At 40.4% G+C, this 13,382-nt stretch overlaps 1 protein-coding gene and 1 long non-coding RNA gene across 5 annotated transcripts in view; one reads left to right on the forward strand and one right to left on the reverse strand.

Annotated features, from left to right (window-relative positions):
* LOC127544840 (uncharacterized) overlaps window positions 1–6,997 on the forward strand; it is a 30,872-nt gene extending 23,875 nt beyond the window's left edge. Inside the window, exon 5 of the long non-coding RNA XR_007949539.1 lies at window positions 4,859–6,997. This is a non-coding gene — a long non-coding RNA (uncharacterized LOC127544840). The remainder of the gene's footprint in view (window positions 1–4,858) is intronic.
* The window catches only part of ADGRL1 (adhesion G protein-coupled receptor L1), a 61,162-nt gene that overhangs the window by 38,950 nt on the left and 8,830 nt on the right, over window positions 1–13,382 (reverse strand). The window lies entirely within an intron of this gene.

Consider the following 13,382-nt stretch of genomic DNA (forward strand, 5'->3'; position numbering starts at 1 on the left):
GATCACAGCTTTAGAGTGGAAAGGCCCTTAGAGGCTGTCTTTACATATATGGAAAAGCATCCCTGGAAGGTTGTGAATACATGTTCGCTATCATTATTGTTTTTGTTATGAGTATAGCAACAGAACATTTCTAATTCTGGTCTCCCTAATTTTGTGTGCTTCCCTCTCTACCATGCTGCTCAAAAGCTAAAGTTTGGCATTCTAGGTCCTGCTGAGCTCCTGTATCCTACAGTCATAGAATCCTGGAATTTCAGAGCCGGGATGGACCTCAGAAGTCCCCTAATACAATCTGTGCCAGAGCAGAAATCTTAGCTAGGAAGGAACTTTTCACTGCTCTCTACCTGACCCAATCCTGCCTGAATCATGGGTGTTCCCCCTAAGTTTTATCCACAGTCTGGAATATTTCAGAACCAGGTAGGCAGCTGATAGAGTACTAGATAGGCCTTGGACCTGAAGTCAGAGAGACCCAAGTTCAAATCCAGTTCAGATACTAGGTATTCAGTCCCTGGGAAGCTACTTAATCTCATGTTAAGTCTTTAGGTTTATCAACTGTGAAAATGGGGATGATTATATTTAGCTCAAAGCATTATGAGAGCCAAAATGAGATGTTTGTAAAAAGCACTTAGCACTGTGCCTGGCACATAATAGATGCTATAAAATGCTTATTCTGTTCACTCCCCTCTCTCACCCCTACTCCATTTTCAGATCCACATGCTAGAGGAAGCGGCCTCTGACCAACTCAGTCCACTGTAACCTTGGGATTCCCTTGGGGCCCAAACACAGTTTGCTTCCATACAACCCAAGTTATGATCAGACCGCTTTGTATTGTTCTCATATTTTTCTCTGTCTTGTCTATTGAAACAAGTACAAAAGTTCTCTAGGCACAGACTATATTTTCTCCTGGTACAGTGGAAAATGACCCTTCTTGGGTAATAGTCCTGGTTCTGGCACAAATAAGCTAGATGTGAAATCTTGGACTGATTTTTTTCTACCCTCTAGACTTGAGTTTCTAACAAGAACAAAAAGGTTGGACCAGGCAGATTAGGAGTTCTTAACCTGGTATCTATGAACTTAAAAAAAAACTTTTTAATCCTATGTGTTCAATTTTATGCATCTAGAAAGTCGTCTGGAAGAAATTAAAGCCATCTATATACTCTAAATCGCTATTGATTAGAGAAAGGCAAATTAAAACAACTGAGAGGTACCACTTCACACCTCTCAGATTGGCTAAGATGAGAAAAAAGATGATAAATGTTGGTGGGGATGTGGGAAAACTGGGCACTAATACACTGTTGGAGTTGTGAACTGATCATACCATTCTGAAGAACAATTTGGAACTATGCCCAAAAGCCTATAAAACACTGCATATCCTTTGATCCAGCAATGTGGCTACTGGGTCTGTATCCCAAAGAAATGAAAGAGAGAAAAGGACCCACATGTGCAAAAATATTTGTAGTAGCTCTTTGTGGTGGCAAAGAATTGGAAAATAAGCAATCGGGATGGGTGAATAAGTTATGACATAGGAAAATAGTGGAATGTTATTGTTCTATGCGAAATGATGAACAGATTGATTTTAGAAAAGCCAGGATAGATTTACATGAACTGATGCTTAGTGAAACAAGCAGAACCAGGAAAACATTGTACACAGCAACAGCAAGATTGTGTGATAGACTTAGTTCTCAGCAATTCGGTGATCTAAGGCAATCTCAATAAACTTTAGATGGAAAATACCATCCATATCCAGAGAGAGAACTATGGAGACTGAATATAAATCAACATATGCTATATTCACTTTTTTTCTTCTGTTTCTTCCTCATGGTTTTTCCTTTTGTTCTCATTTTTTCTCTCAACATGATGCATATGGAAATGTATAAAAATGAATTTACATATGTGATCAAAAATGTTTTACATGTGAGGAAAGGAAAAATAAAAATAAAATTCACACTGAAAAAAATCCCATTCATCTGATAGAGTCCCTGGACTTCACCAGACTGACTACTAAAGGGGTCTATGGCCTCAAAGAAAGGTGAAAAGAATGTCTAAGGACTTCTAACTCTGGCATTTGGTGCTCTGCCTGTCATAAATTTCCTTAATATTTCCAAAGCACTTTGAATATATATTCTCATTTAATCTTCCCCACTTTCTGGCATTTTCAGAGACTAGAGATATTCAGCAACTTGCTGGTGGCCACACAGCCAGGAATTCAGGTGGCTGAATTTAAACCTAGGACCTTCCAGATACAATCACACTTTCTAATCACCACCATTTTTGTGCTAAAAGAATGTCAGGCAGAACAGAAGTGAGTGCAAGGGACAATGTTGTAAAAAAATTACCCAGGCATGGATTCTGTCAATAAAAAGTTATAATTATTTTTTTTTAATGTCAGGGCCAGAGCTAGAAGGGACTCTCAAAATCTCTTCTAGTCCAATCTGTGCTTTATGATGAGCGATAAAAAGGTCTCCAGACTGAGATGAAGCCTTCTAATGAAAAGCTGTCTTTTCCATTTTGAAGCAGCTCTCATTTGGGCCGCTAGGTGGAGCAGATAGATCGAAGGGATCAGGAAGACTCATCTCCCTGAAAATCAAATCTGGCCTCAGACACTTACTAGCTGTGTGACCTTGGACAAGTCACTTAATCCTTCCTGCCTCGGTTTCCCTCATGTGTAAAAATGAGCTGGAGAAGGAAATGGCAGAACTCTCTAGTATATCTGCCAAGATGGGTGATGGAGTTTTCATCACCCAGTCAGTCATGACTGAAAAAACTGAAGGGTTTCATGAGCAGAGATTTGTAACTTTCTTCCTTTTGTTTCCCTTTCTGCCCTATAGGCCAATTGCTACAGATATTTTTGAACATGTGGGAACTTTTTCCTCTTTAATGATTTCTTGGGGATATAAATGCAGTAGGGACACTGCTGGATGAAAGGATATATACAGTTTTATAGCCCTTTAGGTGTAGTTCTAAATTGTTCTTCAGATTAGTTGGATCAGTTCACAACTCCACCAACAATGCATTAGTGTCCCAGTTGTTCCATATCCCCACCAACATTTATCATCTTTCTCTGTCATCTTAACCAATCTGATAGCTATGAGGTAGTACCAAAAAATTGTTTTAATTTGTCTTTCTCTAATCAATAGTGATTTAGAGTATATAGATGGCTTTAATTTCTTCCAGATGAATGTTTTTATATGCTTTCTTACTCAAGTCGACCCTTTCTTACTTCAAGTCAAGACACAGACGTGATGTCCTCTCTAAATTTTTTCACCAGGATAAATATTACCAGTTCTCTCAATGTAGTCTTATATGGCATGATTTACAAGATCCTTTTCCATCTTGACTATTCTCTTCTGGATACTCCAGATTCTAAATGTACTCTCCTAAAATGTATTTGTTCAGAAATCAATAATACCCTCTATATATGGCTTGACCAAGGCAGAATACAGGGGGGCTATCCTTTATTTTAAAAAAGTTTAAAAAAATTTTTTCAATGAATGGAAATATGTATTTGCGGCTTTCTCTTTCCCTTGCCCTCTACCACCTTCACTTCTTCCTACCTTGAAACTCTGCGTCTCTGGAAGCAGTCCAAGAGTGAATTAATTTTTGGCACATATAGTATTGTTCTTTCATAGTTGTCTGCTAACCATTAAGAGCCTCAGATCTTTTTCAGATCTATCTAAGCCATGGTTCCTTCTTATTCAGACATCTAGGTGGCACCATAGTATACAGTGTGCTGGGTCTGGCGGCAGGAAGATCTCTTGACACTTATTAGCTATATGACCCAGGACAAGTCACTTCATCTGCATTTGTAAAATGGGGATAATAGCTCCTATCTGCCATTGTTGTTGAGGCAATCTAGTGAGATAATATTCAAGTGCTTTGCAAACTTTCAAAACACTATTCAAATATTAGCTGCTGTTATTTCTATTCTTATATATGAGTTTTTTTGAACTTGGGCTGTATGTCACCCTCCATCTTATTAGATTCAATTCAGCATTACATAAAGTTTGTATGCCCCGGTGAGGCAGTCAGAGTCCTCCACAGGCTGGCAAACCGTCAACTTTCCATTTGTTAGATTCTCATTTAAAATTTCCCTCCACACAGCATTTAAAGTTTGCAAAGTACTTGACAAACATGATCTCCCTTAACCTTCACAACATCCCTAGGAAGTAGGTGCTATTATTGTTCCCATTTTCCAGAGAAGGAAGCTGAAACTGTTTAATGACATGCCTAAGGTCACACAGCTAGTGAGTGTATCTGAGACTGGATTTGAATTCAGGATTTATTCCAAATATATCCAGGTATTCACCTGCCTCCAGGTCTTTGTTCTCCCTGCCTAGAATGTCTTTTTCCAGGTTGAATTTCTGTGGTTTAGTTGTGTCCGATTCTTGTGACCCCAATAGGGTTTTCTTAGCAGAAATAATGGAGTGATTTGCCATTTCCTTTCCCAACTCATTTTACAGATGAGGGACACTATGAAACAAACAGGGTTAAGTGATTTGCCCAGTGTCACATAACTAGCAAGTGTCTTAAGCCAGATTTGAACTCAGGAACTCCTGACTTCAAGCCTGGTATTCTCTCTACTGTACCACCTAGTGCCCCTCTCCCTCCCTTCTCCCCCACCCTATGTGGTTGAATTCTTTAAAGCCTAATTCAGATATCACCTCCAGAAAAGTCTCTTTAGCAATCAGTCAACAAGCATTTATTAAGCTCCTATTGTGTGCCAGGCACTCTGCTAGGTGCTGGGGATTCAGAAACAAAGATAACTGAGAGCAAGTTTTTGATGATGTTGATAACAAGAATTATAATTATAGTGCTTAATATTTGCAAAGCACTTTATAAATATCTCATTTTATCTTCACAGGTTTCCTTCTTGAGTAAACACTATGTCCTTGTGTGTTATAGTGTTCTAAGTACCATGTCAGCTCCATGAAAGGATGGGATCTTCTCTTTAGGGAATTTTCCTCTTAAAAAATGTTCTGTTAAATGTAGGGGGAATGCAGGGAACAGCTGGGGAAGAAGCCACCTTTAGAAGAAGAGCTATAAGGAAAAGTGAAATAGTCTGTTAGTCTCTCAGATGTCCTTAATCGGGAAGCAAAATCTTTGCCTGGGTAGAGGGCAAGGAGACAGGATGATATAATAAAATAACAAATAACCTTGGTCTTGGAGTCAGGACATCCATGGTGGACTTCAGGTTTCATTCTGACCTTCCTAGTTGTATGACCCTAAGCAAGTCATGGTGTTTCTAGGACTCACTTTTTTTTTAAATCTGGAGAGTGGTGAATTCTATATGTCCTATGTTAAACTGTGCTTTCTCTTTTGACTCAGTAACACCATGACTTGGTCTCTATAACCAAAGAGAATCAAAGAAAGACAAAAAGAATCTACGTGTACAAAAGTATTTATAGCCGCTTTCTCTAGGAATAAAAGAACTGGAAATTAAGGGGTTGCCCATCAACTTGGGAATGGCTGAACAAATTATAACATGCCATTGTGATACAGTGCTATTGTGCTATAAGAAATGATGCAGTGGCTGGTTCCAGAGAATCCTGGGAAGACTTACATGAACTGATGCAGAGTAAGGTAAGAAAAACCAGGAGAAGCGTTTATAGAATATATAAATACAACAGTATTGTAAATACAAATAACTTTGAAAGATTGAAGAACGCTCATCATGGCATTGACGACTATGGTTGCAAAGGGCAGATAATGAAGCCTGTCACCTCTTGACAGAGAGGTGATAGACTCAGGATGCAGATTGAGACACTTTTTAAGACAATGCTGGAATTTATTTTGATTGATTATGCATGTCATTGGGATTTTTTTTTCTTTTTAATGGGGGAGGGAAGGGAAAAGGGAGAAAAGATGATTTTTCAATTAGTTGAAAAAGTTAAAAAAAAATGTGTCTGATCTTCCTTACAAGATTGTTGTAAGGAAATCACATTGTAAATTCTGAAGCGCTATTGAAAGGGGAACTGTTTCTGTTAAGATGCCCTGGACAAGTCTGCCTCAGCAGCCATCCAAGGGCAGAAGGGGTTGTTTCTTCAGGTGGAGAGCTCTCTACCTTGGAGGTCTGCAAGCAGAGAAGGCCAGCTGACCATTTTTTGGGAGATATTGTAGGGCTAATTCTTGCCTAGCTAGTTAGACTAGATGGCCTCTGAGTTCAATAAACTTGGTCCCTTCCAGCCCTAGAAGGCCAGAAAACCAGTGGCCTTGATTGGGCAAAAACAGTGCTGGGCACAATACTGGGCATGAGGCCAGGACCCTGCTACTCTGTGGAATAGAGACTGTTGGCAGCACCTGGCATGGAGCCCACCAGGGACGAGGAAGCTCTTGTGTTTTTCTCTTCCTTGGTACTAGCTGCTCCCCTGCCCCCACCGCAGGGAGCCTTAGCCAGTGCACCTGGTACCCAGGGCAAGAGACTAGGTCGGGGTGGGGGCAGAGCCACAGGGTTTTGGTAGGCATGGTCCTGAGAAGGGTGGGGTAAGGGGGAATGCCTGGGTTCTGGCAATGAGATTGGTGTTAGAGACAAAGGAACTATAGAATTCTAAAGCTCAGAGAAAGCTTGGAAAGAAAATTGATCTGTACGTCGCAGTCTCCTCACCAGTAATCTAGACGGTACTTAATATCTTCAGGGATGGGCAAGTCACTACCTCCTGAGGCAACTGGGCCAGGTCTGATCATAAAGAATGTATTTATTTAACATCAGGATGAAATCCGACCACCTGTAATTTTCTCTTATCTTTCCTAGATCTGCCTCTGGGCTAATATCCCTCAATTTTCCTCATACCATATATATTTGCTTACATGTTGTAATGTGCCATCACCACCCCTGCTCCCATCTCCCCAGCTCCAATAGGATGTTGGATATTATTTCCTGGAGGCAAGGATCTTTAATTTAGTTTTGATTTTATCTTTGCATCTGTTGCTAGGGCCTACCACATAGTAGGCTCTTTAACATTCTTGGGATTACACTAGAATAAAACAATCTCCTTTCTACACCCTAAGAGTCCTTCAAGTATTTTAGAAATATCTTCCTAGCTCTTAAAATTTGATACTCAGAACCAAACATGGTAATCCAGATGGGATCTGACTAGGGTAAAGAACCCTGGGCTTTATTGCCTCTTACTTCGTAAGTGGTGGCATGCTGAACCCAGAATCAGCAAGGTCTAGTTTCAAATACAGCCCTAGACACTAATTGTGTGAGGCTGGGCAAGTCACTTGACTGTATCAGTTTCTCTGGCCTCAAACCCTAAAATGCAGATAAAAATAATATCTACCTCCCAGAGTTGTTGTCAGGATAAAATAGACTAAAATTTATAAAGAGTTTAGCACAGAACTATAGCATAATTAAGTGAATTTGGAGTAAATGATTGGATTCCAAAAGTAGTTATTGATAGTTGGTTTCATGTTAGCTTGGAAAGGAGTTTCTAGGAATAGATATGTGCTGGTTTGTACTGGTTTGTTTTTGTTTTCTCAATAGTATTTTATTTTTCCAAATACATGTAAAGATAGTTTTTTTAAAAGAGTTTAGAAGAATAGTTCTTCAAAAATAGTGGATGCTTAATAAATCATATTTCCTTCCTTAGCCTTGATCACTGTTTCTCTTAAAATACTCTTTTTCTTCCATTTGAATTTTTTTTTCCTCCCATCACACTTCCCCCAACCAGTATTGTTACAATTGAGTTTTTTGGATATGGGGACATGGATAGCCTTCAAATTTTATTTCACTAGTTCCTGTCCAAATGTTTTTTCCTTTTCCCAAAGGAAGGAGAATGGACAATAATATAATACAGACCACTATATCACTTCAGCATCATCTGATAACATAGAGAGAACGGTGTGGGATCAGGGATTGGTATGAACTGGAAAAGACAGTTTAGAAAACAATGAATCTTAGCTTTCCTAGAACTGACAGATGAGGAGGGACATGAGATGCAACAATAACTATAATAATTCACCACTTGGTCTAATAATTTAGACACATGCCAAACAAAATGCTGGGAGTGGTGTCATGGGGGATAAATTTATGAGCAGGGGGGTACTTAAGGGAAAGCTATCTGGATGGGACTTCATTGGGCTGAGTATAGGGTTCAAGTCGGGAGGACAGAGTTGGTATCCTAGTTTTGCTGTTTGGTACCTATAGTGCCTTGGATTGGACTTTTAGTTGCTTTGGGTCTTAGTTTCTTTCTTTGTAAAATGGGAGCAGGGAGGAGTGGACTAACTAGTCTCAAAGATCTCTTCCACTTCAAAATTCTAGAAATTCCTATCTTGTGGTGGAGAAGCAGCAGAAGAATTGAGTGCCGTTTTCTCTGGCTCATCTCCTAGGCAGGGATGCTGTTAGTCCCTGAGAGGATGTTTTCTCAGTCCAGCATCAGGAGTGACATCTCCTTAGCTCTGGACTCTATGACTATCTTAAAGAATTCTAGAATCATGTTAACTCTTGGCTACCACATGGAGTTTATAGTCATTGACAGCCCCTTCTCTCCCCTTCCCCCATTTGTTTCCAGCCATACCTTCCTGATTTGTATTGATTTAATTGAACTCAGGTATGGAAGACTTTATATTTATTCCTATTCAAATTGATTTGACCAGTTTCTGCCCAAATCTTTCTTTTGAATCAAAGGACAATGCTTACAATATGGTACAATGTCTACTGCTTCACTTGTATCTTCCTGAGGAAGTGTAAGTGTGTGCAGGGGGGCACACTTTGAGTCCAAGTCACCCTGTGTGACATCTCTGTATCTGTCTCTCTCTGAGGCACTCAGGGTTAAGTGACTTGCCCAGGGTCACATAGCTAGTAATTGCTTGAGGTCAGATTTGAATTGAGGTCCATCTGACTCCACTGGACCACCTGGCTGCCCCAGTCTTTCCTACTCTCCATGCATGGAAGCTGAAAGAGAAAAAAAAAAAACATGGGCTGAGGGGTTTTCCCCAATGAGGGTCCCTGCATGTCTGGGCACCTCTGTTTCTTTGTCTACCAGGCTGTTGGTGAAAAAGTGGCAGCCGGATGGGGAGTGATTGGGTGGGAGACAAGGAGACTTAGCCACTGAAATATGGGGAGGTAAAAGGAGTCGGAAGATCCTGATTGTTATCGTGGCCAAGTCACCACCTCTCAGCTTCAGCCTCCTCATCTGTAGAATGGGAGGGTGACTCTAGATGGTCATTCTTGTGGGTCTGTCATAGGGAAGCTCACTGAGCATGCCCCGGCCTGGGCTCTGTCCTCAGCAGGGGTGGGTGGGGCCCAGCCGAGAAGTGGGGAGGGAGGGTGACAGGAGGTGAACAGACTGCTTCAGCATCTCCCCCCCCCTCACTTACCCAGCTTCAGAAGCCAGTTACCATAGCAACCCTCTTGGCTTCACAGGCCCTCAAGTGCTGTGGGGGAGAACAGGGGCTGGGTGCCCACGCAGGCTCCCCAGCCCCCCACCCCCCTTCTCTCAACCTCTTGCCTTCTGTGGCTCCTCCCTGATTCTAATCAGGCTCCATTATCCATCCATCTCAGTTTAGATACTCAGTTCCTTATACCCTGAACCCTACTTCTTATCTCTATTAGTCTCACTATTCATGCTGGAGCTCTGAGGCAGCCTCCAGTGAATTCTGGCCTCGGCTAATCTCCTCCAGGCAACTCATATTTATAGAGCTCTTTAGTATTACATTTAGTATTATAATAATATTACCAATGTCATTATATTAGTATTCCCACCACTGCACATATTAGTATTATATGCTTTATAGTTTTATCTCATCTGATATTTGCTATCTGCATCCCCATTTTATAGATAAGGAAATTGAGGCCCAAAAAGATGAAAGTGTTTGCCCAAAGTCATATATCTAAGAGGCTGGCAGAGCTTGAACTAAGGCCTATCTCCAAGTGCCTTGTTTTTTGTCTCACATGCTTCCTCTCACAGAATCTTAGAGCTGGAACAAACCCAGAGGCCTTAGGCTTTCCAATACCGGAAGAAGGCTTCTCTTTACCTACCTAACAAGTCTCTCAATCCAGTTCAACAAATATTTATTAAGCATTTATGCTACTGTAGTGGATTAAAGAAACAAAGACCATATGAAATAGTTCTTGCCCTCAGGGAGCTTACATGTTACTGTGGAAGTGGGGAAGATAAAGAAGTACAAAGTACATACAAACTAACAGGAAGAGGCAGTGGGATAGCTGGGAAGAGGAGAGTCAGGAAAGACTCTTGTAAGAAGTAGCCCAGAATTGTGCAGTGAAGGAAGAAGGAAGGTATTCTAAAACATAGATGAGGAGGGAGGACATTTCAGATGTGGGGAAACTGCTCAGGCAATGCACAGAAGCAAGAGATGGGTGAAATGTCAGGTATTCAGAACCTGTTAGTGCAGGTTGGTTTAACCAGAATGGAGAGTATATTAAGGGAGTAATATGAAATGATTGGAAAAGTAAATGGAAATCAGGTCATGGAGAGTTTTAAATGCTAAGCCTAGGAAGTCTGTTGATCCTAGAAGCAATAGGGAGTCATTGAAAATTCTAGAGTGGGGGTGACATAGTATTGTATATGTTTTAGGAATATCAATTTGGCAGCTGCATGGAGAACAGACTGAACAGGAGAGAGACTAGAGACAAGGGAACCAATTAGGAGGCTATTGAAATAGAACAGTTAGGGAGTGATTAGTGGCTAGAATAGTATAGAGGCTGTGTTACTAGGGAGAAAGAGATGTCTCAAAGGTAGGTTCAACAAGGCTTGGTAAGGAGAGGGAAAAGGGAAAGCAGCATTGAAGATGGTTCCAAAGCTTTGAAAATGGTGGTCTCCTCTCAACAGAGTGGGGCTGGGCCAAGGGAAGTTTCAGAGAAAGAATGGGTATTTGGGAGAAATCATGAGTTCCATTTTAGGCAAGCTGATTGAGTTTACCTCATGTTTGAATGGAGCTGTCCAACAATCTGTTAGAAATTCAGGACTAGAGATTGGGAGAAAGATTAGGGCTGAATATATAAATATGGAAGTTGTTTACACAGGAAGATAATTGAACCTTTTTTTTTTTTTTGGTTGTTTTTTTCAAGATTACTAAGGAAGACAGTCTACAGGGAGAAGAGGACTCAGTCAACCAGTTAATAAATATCTATTAGATGAATACTATGTGCCAGGTACTATGCTGGGGATACAAATAGGACAAAAAATAATACTAGCCCTCAGTCTACACTCAAGGGTAGCCCAACTCATTCCACTTTGGGATTACTCACATTTTTAAGAGGTTTTCCCTTATATCTAGCCTAAAGTTGCCTGTGCAATGATTACCTATTATTCTTAATTCTGCTAAATTTGGTAGCCAAGAAGTCAAGTCTAATTCTTTTTTCCAAACAGCAGCTCTTCAGATTTTTGAAGATAGCTATGACATCTCCTTTGAGCCTTCTCTAGGCTGAACATCCCTAATTCTTCTAGTTGCTTTCATATAGCAAATTGTCCAGATTATTCACCATTCTGGTCTTTAATATCCTGGCTTTTGGTGTCAAGGACACTTGATGGAATTTAAAATCATAGGACACATTCTAGGTAGCCTCACAAGCCCAGGACTTTCCATAAAAATTATGGCCCAGTCCTCAGGGAGGACTCTCCTCTCCACTTAGACTGTGGAGATATCTTATTATCTTATTATCTTTTCTCCTAGACTGTTGTCATATTACTACCTACTGGCCTTGGGATCTTGGTCAAATCATTTAACTGCTCCATCTCAATCTCTTCATCTGTAAAATGAAGAATTGGATTAGACTAAAGGTTTTTTAACCTTGGGATTTGTGAACTTTAAAAAAATTTATGACTATTTCAAAATAATTATTTTCCTTTGTAATTCTAGGTATTTTATTGTATGCACATAAAAACACTCCTCTCATAAGGGGTCCATAGGCTTCCCAGGCTCTCTAATGGGTCTAAACTACAAAAAATGAGGGAACACCTGAGCTGTGCTGTGAAAGTAGTAAAGGATTCTAAAAGATGGAGGTGACAAGAGAACATAATCTAAACATTGGGGACCATTTATGCAGAAGGAGCATTTATGCAAACCCCTGGGCAAGATGATCTTTGAGGTTTCCCAGCTCTGTTATTCTGCAACCTCTTAAGTCTTTTCTCTCTGGGTTCAGCTTCTTAAATCTGTAAAATGATGGATTATATTACACTGGATGGTGACTTTGGTTCTTTCTAGCTCTAAAACTCTTGCTTAACTTCCCCTAGGCTTCTGAGGAAGCCTATTTAATTAAATTCAAGAAACATTAAGTACCTATATGTAAAGTACCATGGTAGGCACTGAGAATACAAACACCCCCTCCCCCCCCAATACGCACCTCAGAAAGTTTATATTCTACTTCATTTTACTGGAGTTCAATCCTCTCAATTGGGGCAGAAGGGAGAGGAATGGGCCTAAAGCATGATACTTGCAATTGGAGAAAAAGTGGGGTTTAGATGGCGAGCTCCCTGCAAATGAGAGAAGAGACCAAATAGTAAGGGGTGAGAGATCTCCTTCCTTTCAGATCTCTTCATTTCTACCTTCAACCTATACTCAACTGATCATATTCATTCCTGAAAAATCATCTTTGCACTGGTTATTCCACCACCTCCTCTCCCCTTCCCTCCCTTTCCCCTCTCCCCCCTGCCCACCATGATCCCATCCTCTTTACTTAGGGTTTCAGTAGTTCCATATTGGAAAAGCAAATATTGTGGGACAGATGCCTAAGATCAAGCCTAAACTCCCTAGGTTGCCATTCCTGCTCCTTGAACCTAACTTGAAATATTTTCTTTCCAGCAGTCTTCCTGTCCTGCCAGAATCACAGACTCTCTAGATCAAATAAAGCCTGTGCAGAGCTTATCCCATACCTGAAGAGGAACCCTTCCTAAACTTCCTAAACTACCCCAACAATTCTTCCTCCAGCTTTCCAAGGAACATTCCCAGTGCCTGATTCTTCACTATCTTCCAAAGCTACCTATTCTATTTGTTCATTTGTATCAGTTCCAATCAATATAAAGGGGCAGAATCTATTTTTCACCAATTCCTGCTTCCTTCCTCTACTTCCTATCTCTAATCTCTTTGGACCAAACAAAAACAAGTCATATTCTTCTTCAATACTGGAATCTTCCTCGATCTTTCCTTTTCTGGGTTAAACATACTCAGCTCCTTCAACTGATAGAGAGGGAAATATATAGGATCCAAAGCCAGAAAACTAGGGTTCATATCCTGGTGCTGTCAATTAACCACCTATATGATCCTTTTTTTTTTTTTTAATTTTTATTTAATAATTACTTTATATTGACAGAATCCATGTCAGGGTAATTTTTTTACAACATTATCCCTTGCACTCATTTCTGTTCCGATTTTTCCCCTCCCTCCCTCCACCCCCTCCCCTAGATGGCAAGCAGTCCTATATATGTTGG

The sequence above is a fragment of the Antechinus flavipes genome, chromosome 1 (genome assembly GCF_016432865.1).
Source record: "Antechinus flavipes isolate AdamAnt ecotype Samford, QLD, Australia chromosome 1, AdamAnt_v2, whole genome shotgun sequence".
Lineage (NCBI taxonomy): Eukaryota > Metazoa > Chordata > Mammalia > Dasyuromorphia > Dasyuridae > Antechinus > Antechinus flavipes.